The following is a 10,056-nucleotide window of genomic DNA, read 5'->3' on the forward strand; positions in this document are numbered from 1 at the left end:
ATTCATATACCATCGATGGTCAGGTAGATTACAGACATGGATCATTCCTTAACAATAGGTACCAATAAAAAAGATTTTTAAATTGTTAAACATTGCTTGATGTTAACACTAGTTTAATTGAACGTATGAGGTAATATTTTATTACTCCATTATGTAAACAAATATTTTATTGCAGATGTACCCTGCTAGCGAGACATAGGCATTTTAAAAAATATTATTGTTCGAAGTTTGGAGTCATACTAATAAACTGCTACTACCCACCCTTATAAATGTTTGCCCTGGTAAATTTGCATTGCATTTTTGCTTTCTTATACTTTTCCCATGGTTATACTATACATTTCCTGTGGTTTGTCATGTTTTATAATATGCTTTACCATACCTTTCAGGGCTTTGCAATGCTTACATAAGCTTTAGCTTTCACTAAAAAGTGCTTCTCACTTGTGTTGCAAACTTGCAGAACTTTTCTTCTTGAAATGCAGAAATCCCATTCCTAGCAACGACTGCTGAAATGAATGCTAAAATTCCTAACTACTTCTATAAACTCTATTACGTTAGGTTACGGATGTAACCCTGGTTCCCTGAAAGAGAAACTATACTTTGGGGAAATGTCTGCCACAGATAAGTATTCGAGGAGCATTTTTTATCAGAGATAGTCCACTCCGTGGAACTCACATTCTCTTTTGTATTGAACCCACGAAGGCAACCGATGCAACCTCACAGGTTGGTGGTTGTCTTCTCTTTCAGGAAACCATGGTTGCATCCATAACCTAATTTTCTCTTTCAATTCGAGGACGACCACCAACAATACTTTTTGCAAAGTATACCAAAGCCATTGTGTGGGAGCGTGAGCGGAGACAGCAGGCTCAGGACGAATCAAGACTGTGAACCATGATTAACGGTGCGAGCGTGCAACCTTGAGGACCCTTGTGCCTAATGAACGCATATAAGGACCTACCACATTGAGTCGGTAGATCCTATAGAACGTTTGTTGGGTAACCCAGCTAGCCACAGTAAATGTGTCAGATAGTGAGACTCCTCTAAAGAGGGCTCACGATGTAGTCATTCCTCTTGAACAATGCACAGCCACCCATCCACCTGGGGAATAGGCCGGCATTTGCATACACAGTCAAAACTTTCTCCATGATCTAGTGAGACAGCCGCTGCTTTGAAAGGGCTTGACCCAGGGTCCTTGCACCATAACAGACAAAGAGCTTGTTAGACTGACGCAGAGCTCTTTTTCTATCAACATAGCATCTCAATGCCTGAACTGGGCAGAGGGAGTTTAGTCTCCAATCCTCCTCTGAAGAAAATGAAGGGGGATGGAAAGCTTCCAGCTCCACTGATTGATTTAAGTGGAAAGCCGTAACCACCTTAGAGAGGAAATGTGGGTTTCATGCACAACGATGCCCTGTTTCCTCCGTCACAGACGTGCATACAGCTGTGCAACGACAAAGCTCACTGACCCGCTTTGTGGAGGTGATGGCAAATAAAAAGGCTGTCTTCATAGAAAGGTGTTTTAACTCTATGGAGTGAATGGGCTCAGACAGGGTCTTAGTGAGATCCTCCAGAACATGGTCAAGACACCACTCGAGGAGTCTTGAAAATACCTCCACTTGTAGGCATACAATAACCGTGTAGAGGAGGCCCTAATGTTCTGTAGTGTAGTGGCTGTCCTGTTCTGGATGCCAGAGAGTGCCTCTCACTTGCCTGAGGAAATCCAGGCACAGTGGAATCTCCCAGGGCTGGCCTTGCAGTAGCTGTCAGAGAGTCAGAAAACCAGATTCTCCTGGGACATCTGTGGGCTACCAGGAGAACTGTCACTTTTTCTCTCTGGACCTTCTCTAGGAATGCATACAATATTGTCCTGGGCCACTCCTGGGCTAGGGGGTCGACGCCTAGAAGACCGCCGCAGTAGTGGAGGGAGAACCATAGGGGGCAGCAAGGCGGTGTAGGTTAGAAAGCAGCCCTTTATTTTTTTACGAAGTGCAGTTGAGCAATGAAAAATAGCTTAGTTCAGAAGCTGAGTTTCTGATTCCAGGGAAGTGGCAAGCAGACTTTTAATAATAATTCAGGGGAAATCCAGAAAAGTCTAGAGAACTCTTGAGACTCAATAGCAACTGGTTACGTTAGTTACCTTACCTTACCACAGAGTGACTATTTGTTCCCTTGGAAGGTGGGACCAAGGACGTCACTCCTCAGAGGGACCTATCGGCAGCCCTGATATAAAATATTCAGCAAATACCTACCTGTGGCAGACATTTACCAAAATTATTGTTTGTGGTCATCTTAGAATTGAAAAGGTACTCTATATTAAGCTATGTTTTGTTATTATTTTACCATTTAGTATTGCACTGGGTTTTTAATTTTCTCTAAAAAGTATAATTACTACCATACTACAGCAAACATATCTCTCGGGAGTAAAATAAATTAGTTACTCCATTAAATTACCTTATAAATAAAGGAAATAAACAATATTCTTTAAGGTAAAATAGATGCATGGTACTTACTGTATTTCAGATGTCACTTATGCACTGTTCTTATTTTTTGCATGATATCTTTTAGAAATTGTGTTGTGGGAGCAAACATAAACATGGAAATTTGAGCTTTTGAATGCATTTCAAGCAGTGTTTGAATACTTAAATATTTGTCCCAGCATTATACACTGAATGTACTTTATCTAAATTTCAACTCCTTTTGACCTCTCTAAATTCATGTTTATACAGCCTTGTGTTCAGTTGTCTGATTGAACAAGGGTTCATACAGACAGGCCTCTTGGGGTGAGGGGAGGATACTTGAATTATTTTAATGAGGGGTAATAAATCAAAATCTCATTTCCTTCCATTTTTTGGGGGAAAACAAAGGTTACAGGCTCAATGCATGTGCCTTGTATGCAACTGCCCCCCCCCCACCCAACTAAAGAGGTATCATAACCTGACAGCTTCAATGCATCACCTACAAATGGTTCAAAAGCTAATAACCAGGACTTTTGGTCTGTAAATGTTCAGCTGCAGTCATACTCTTTACTACACTATACATAGCCACTCAGTCACTGGTTTAGGCCTATCTATGTCCAATTTACAACTCTTCTTGTTTGAATACCCCATTGTTAGGTTGACTGAAGTCTTCCTCCTTCTATGGGGTATCCAGTGCTTTACTTCCCACAGTCTTGGATATTTTATGACACTTAGTAATTGTCTTTTAATTGCTTTAGCTTGCTTCTCCCTCTATTCAGAAAGTCTCTTTGAAGCATTTAGTCTCACAGCATTTTTGAGATTCCTTAATTAATGGAACTATGGAGTCTAACTACCTGAGTTCGCCTTGACTACGTCATAAATTTATTGATGTTTTTGACAGGATTTTGCAAGACCTGGAACATTTAAACCAGTTTTAGCCTTAGCTGTTCCAGTAAATTGATAGTTTATAAAAACAGTTACATATAGACTTGTATCAGTTCAATGTCCTTTTACAAATTCATTTAATCATGACACAAGTGCAATTTTGTCTGGTTTGGTGCTGGCCTTCAGCAACAGCTCTGGATCATGTTACCCATTTAATACAACAAACAGTTTTTAGACACGACAAAACAAACAAGACACTCACTATTACAATACGGCTCTCCTTCCAGTTTAGCATTACCAATAACAAAAGGAACAGATCACTTCGCTACGTTCCCTTATAGACCGTCAATCACAACCCCTTGGTTAATGATTGCAACCGCTCTTCCAATCCACGGAGGCCACATCCTTTCCCTTCCGGGTCGATGATTTAGTGTACTGTAGCTCCGCTCCCTTTCTAGATGGCTGACTTCTGCCTATACCTGAGAATTAATTTCTGTCCATCCAGTCCAGGGCACTGTTCCCTTTACACAGCGCCCTCACAGGTTGGGAGGGAGATTTTTCGCCAAGAATCATTCTGTCTCTGTCACAATGAACAACTGATATTATCTGGTCTTTTGCCAAAAGTAGGTATGTCCTCAAACGTACCATACTACCCTGCTGGAATACACATATACAGTACTCCACTCTATCTGCTCTCACATGGACATCTCTGAGTTGGTGTTAAAAAGATGCAGATTAGATACTTTAAGGAGCCTTCGTTGACTGATCAGTAAGGTGTTGTGTTTCTAAAGCATACAGCTATGGCTAAAAGATTTGCATCACCCTAGAATTTAAGATTGAGACTTAATTTTTTATTTTTTTTTTAAAAGCTATATGAGCATAATTTAAATATTTTATTTAACTACTGGAAGCCATAATAATAGTACAATGTTAGATTTTGAAATGTCACATCTTTTAATTTTTGTCAGTTTTTCGTTAGGTATATGGAAAACTACAAACTGGTATGTAATTCAAAAGGTTAATATAACATTTTTCAACAAGATTCATTCGACTTTATGAGGCAAAAATAGATTTCTATTGGGTGATGCAGACCATTTGGCCATAGTAATACTGTAGGTCACTTTTTCCCATCTATTTTATTAATACCTTGTTAATTTAATTGCTCTTACTATAGAGGTGATTTTCAAATTAATTGGGTTTCTACTCACATTAGTATATTATCATAATAAATTATTACTCTGAACCTCAGGAACCCAAGGACAGACACCACTGACAATAGCAATGCAACAATAAACTATACAAAGGAGCCTAATAATTGTCCCAGTCTGTAAACCATGGTAATTGAAGAAGTACTAACGGAAAGTTTGCTGTGTAGCTGGAGGGGAATGCAGATGATGGTATGAGATAAATAACATGTTACAATGAAATTGTTTCCTTAACTGATTTGGACTGGACAGCCTTTTGCTTTCTGAGTATATACGAATAAGGCATTTTTAAAGATACAAATACTGACAGGTTGATCATTACATATGAAATAAACACAACAATATGATTCTGAAATGAAAATATATTAGGGAGATTATGACCCCATAACTGTACACTTTGCTGTAGATCGTTTGTGTTGGAATGTGTCTTCAGACCATTTCTACTAATCTTCCAGCTATCCTCCTACACAAATATTATTTCAGAGATTGTATGTCTAACTTGGAAAATAGATTGTGCCTTTTATCTTAGCCTATTATCAAAATGTCCAATATAATTAAGAAACAAAGAAACATTTCAATACTCCAGGCTAACTAGGCAGATTATTTTAAACACACCTCGTGCATATCTTAAAATGCACTGTCCCTTAGGAGACACATGAATTAATTAATGGCCTCTGGCAATTACCCCTGTAGTTGTAAGTATTGTTGTTTATTTCACATTTACAGATGTAAATGGGAATGTACAGCACATGATACATAGATCTGAATCTCCATCTCTTGAAATCGTTATTCAGATCAAAGGAAAGACATTTCTATTCCAATGGATATTAAAACGCTATTGAGCCATTCTCTTACAAAAGCTTACCATGATATATTTGCACAATAATTCTGCAGCTTTCCCATGCTTTTCCCATGGTTATACTATGCATTTACTACAGTGTACTATGGTTGCCATGTTTTTAAATATGCCTTACTACCCTTCTCCGGGGTTTACAACACTTACCTATGCTTTCTATGTGTTAACTATGCTAACATTTTATAAGGGGTTGTGTTAAATATAATCATTTATATTTCTAGTGGACTGGAGATAACTGACTAATAATAACTCAATCCATCAGGTGTCATTCTACGTGGATCAGATGGCTACAAAATGTGGATAGTGGGACTAATGATTCATAATAAGACCATGTTGATGTCTTTGTTGTGGCCTGAGGTTTCTAGAGCCACCCTGCAATGTAATCATGGCATCTAATTAGTATAACTAAGACATAGTATGAAAATGAAACGTGGAGCTTTTTTAATATATGGGTTTATTCACTTCCATTTAAGTGCTGTAATGGTACTAGTCTAGTTTTGGCTTTAGCCCCACATTGAGCACTCAATGCATTGCTCATTCAATATTATTACAAGGCACCTTGTGTACAACATAACATTACATAGTACTGTATGTGCAGTCTAAATCACCTGACACACTGCTAGTAAAAACCCACGGTAGTACAGGTCTATAATGAAAGCAATCCGAATGAAGCTGGGCTGAACTAGACTAGCAACTAATCCATAAGTCAAGCTATATTCTACTTTGATTTATTCAAAACAAATCATTTCTGAAAACATGTTTAAGCTGCTGCATTACAAAGTGTTCCTCACTTCTATTATAGAAGGCACTTCCAAGAAAGGCCTCTGGTCAATATACAAACCAAAACTGATTACTCAGTTCCCATCCATCCTAGGAAAGTGTCTGCAATTTCAAAAAAAAAAAAAAGGTTGTGCATTCACCAGACCATTAAATAAGCTTGAAAATAACAAGAGTTAAAAAGCAATGTTGCCTGCTGTTTTTAAGACATTGAGAGATGGAAAACATTAAAGGAAAATTTTACATAATTCAAATGTTCATAGCAATATCCTCTTATGTGTGGTCTCTGTCATTCTCTGTTATTTCTGCTTAGATCATTTCAAACCATGTTTATTAACTATTCAAAGAAAATGTCATCCTCTTTATACAATGTTTAAAGCTTAATTAATGAAGGGAGGAGGTTTTAAAAATTACTACAAGAGGTGTGCAATGTACTTTCTGACCCTTCTGACCGTGTATGGATATTTTTTCCTCTCACAGTTGCAGAAAGGCGGGAAAAAAATAAATAACATCTCATTACAGAAATCTTGATTGAGAAGAGATATTTACTGGAATAGTAAGATAACACTATAAATAATAATCTAAGCAGAACAACAATCGAGAGAATGGTGAATAGTAAGAGGTGTGAAATTAAATATTCTAAAAATGTAGATGGTGTAAAGTATTGCTTTTTAACAAAATATGTCTTTTAGTTCGGTCTCTTCTTTTGGTTGTCAAGGACAAGTGATTGAGTGAAAAAGCAGCAACTGCGTGTACACCATTTTTATCTTTTCCTTCTGTGAGACGAAAAGAGAAATATGGTATTTTTCTTCAACATATAAATTGGTGACCTTGAGAATGTGTATTGTTGTTTAAACATAAAGAATGAATTGAGAGACGTTAGTGGAGTAGATTCCATTCAGAGGGCCTCTGATGGTATAGGATGGTAAAAGCTGCATTGCTTCCTTACCAAACACCCTGAAATGACAAGTATAAAATCCATAGTTATTAGGTAGATCTAGTCACTTGATTTTTGTTTCCTTTTAGGTAGTTGTTGGGCACCCATCCTGTTACACTATGCAAAAGATAATTCTAGTCCAGGTAGCCTGGTTGAATTTCCCAAATTGTTTTATGGGTCCATTAAAATCCTTAAATAAACCATTTTTCCAGGTTACCTGCTCACCTATTATGAGGGATAAGGCATACACTTGGTGAATGCTGCGTTTTACAGCACAGGCCAAAGACTTTCCAATGGCCTATTTCTAAAAGGTACTCCTTGTAGACTATTCAATTATTTTTTCAACAACCAGGAACTCCTACTAAACAGATGACATACAAGGTAGTGGGGACAGAACTAGAAATGGTAGTTGGACTAATGTCTAGGGATAGACTGCCTTCCTGTGTGGATGAAAGGTATATCGTTATGTTACCTACCGTAACCCTAGTTCCCTGAAAGAGAAGACGACCACCACCAGATAGGTCTGACCCAGTGATACCTATACCTACCATACCTATCTGGTGGTGGTCATCTTCGAATTGAAAGGGAACCTGCTTGATAATATTACAATGGGGACCAGACATTTTCACTTGGTCCCATGGAGAACACTGCTAGAAGTAACAGCACCATACATTGAGAGTTCTTAGGGCGAAGGAAAATTTTCATCCAGGAATAAAGTAACGTTATTTTTTAGATTTGTGCTGTTCACTTTCAATTCGAAGATTACCACCAACACCATACTTTTGGCATATACCTGCTTGTCAAGTATTCACTGAGCGTTTTATATCAAAGCTGCCGATAGGCCCCTCCGTGAATAAGTAATCACTGTGCAGAGACATCATTCTCTTTTGCCTTGTCACGACCAGGTAGGTAAGGTGAGTATAACCTCTTTTCCAGTTGTGTGATTGACTCTTTTAAGAGCTATTTCTCTCTCTCGAGTTTTTCTGCAGTTCCCTTGAAATTTTATTACTGGAAGTTGGCGTGTCACTTCTGCGGAATCAGAAACTTGGCAGCTGAAGACTAAGCTAACTATGCGCAACAGCGTTTCATTTAAAAAAAAAAAAATAAAAATAATAATAATATATATATATTTTCAACAACTGACATTGCCTGGCGATTGTAGTCTGAGTTTACTACCTTGCAGCTTGCTGCACGTGTTTCTATCTTTTCCACTACTTTTTGCAGCTGTTTGAAAGTAAATATTAAGGAACATAATCCTCCAGAGAGAACCAGCTCTGTTGCCACCTCGCTGTGCGTGGCCTAGTGCCCCTATAGGTTGTTAGTTACTATTGTCTTTCTATTGCTGTTTACAGTGAGTGTCTGTATGTACTACTGCCGTAGCAGTTTATAAAAAAGAAGAACAAAAACAACAACAACTGTGTGCTTCCTCCATTAGGCCTGGTATTACCTGGTCCTACCAGGTGGTGTGTAGGTCCAAACAAACTCTTTCTCTTTCTCTCTTTTTTCTCCCATCTGTAGACTGCCACCCTGCTGGAAGCTATACAAGACGAAATCTGAGACTGCTCCACTCCACTGTAAGCTTTGCGCTGCACTGGTTGTGTGACTGCACTGCAACTGTCTGTAGGCTACTCTCCTCACTGTTGCAAGCTACGTGCTGTTCTGGTTGTGTGACTGCAAGCAGCCCAGACAAAGACACACAGCTCAGTGCCTTGGTGCTTAAGCCCTCGGTACTTGGTGCTGAGTGTTTCGGCGCCCCCGTGTCTCTGCCTCAACGCCCGTGGTACCCTCAGGTCCTTGGTGCCTCAGAGCCTCAATGCCTCAGTGCTTCCACGCCCTCGGTGCACTACAGCCTTGACACCTCGATGCATCGGCGCCCTCGGTGTTCAAGTGCTCCCAGACATCGGTGACTTTGTATCTATGTGCTCCATAGCCTCGGTGCCTCGGTGCTACATACCTTTGTGGAGGAGATGGATTGGAGATCAAATTCCCTCTGCCCTGTTCGGGCATTGAGAGGTTATGTGGATAAAACAAGAGCACTGCGTCAGTCTGACCAACTCTTCGTCTGTCATGGTGAAAGGACCCGAGGCAAAGCAATGGCTGTCCCATTGGATTGAGGCAAAAGAGACTGATGTCTCCACGCAGTGACTATTTATTGCCTCGGTAGGTGGGACCGAGGACGTCACTCCACAGAGGGGCATATCGGCAGCTTTGATATAAAATGCTCAGTGAAAAGCTGACAAGCAGGCATATCCCAAAAGTATGGTGTTGGTGGTCATCTTCTCTTTCCGAGAACCAGGGTTACATCCATGACCTATCGTTTTTTTTTTTTTTTTTCACACATATGTGCTTTTGCCTGCACTTGCTACAGTAGGTGGCTGAGAAAAGGCAGCTGACATACAACATCACTAAAGGGATTGGCTGAGGAATTCAGAGAGAATTTTCTCTAACAGGGCTCATGGTTTAGTATAGGACTCACTGGTTGAAAATCTACAAGAATTACGTTTTTTGTTGTTGTTTTTTTCAAAATTGCACAAAGTGACCTTTTCATTACAGACAATGAACCCTGCAGTAAACACACTAGTATTTTGTGCCAACATCATGTTTGTATTTGTAAAGCATTTTTTATTTTGTATTTACATGTAAACCAGCCAAAATTTTGAAAAAACATACTGTTGTTCTACATTTTAACAATGGAAGTTTGTCTCAGTTGTAAAAATAATAATAATAATCTCAGAGTCTATTTATAAACAATACCACACTGTCTCATAATAATGTTGGCAAGGGGAACTGCTGATGTAATCCTTGAACTTGTGCACAGCTGTATACTTTGTAATATTGTAATATTTTCCACATAATATCTTCTCTGACAATATGAAATGCATTCAAAACATACCTGAATTGCATTAAGTATTTCAGGTTGTCATTTTAAGTCATCCCTTATTT

This window comes from Polyodon spathula, chromosome 10 (genome assembly GCF_017654505.1).
Source record: "Polyodon spathula isolate WHYD16114869_AA chromosome 10, ASM1765450v1, whole genome shotgun sequence".
Taxonomy (NCBI): domain Eukaryota; kingdom Metazoa; phylum Chordata; class Actinopteri; order Acipenseriformes; family Polyodontidae; genus Polyodon; species Polyodon spathula.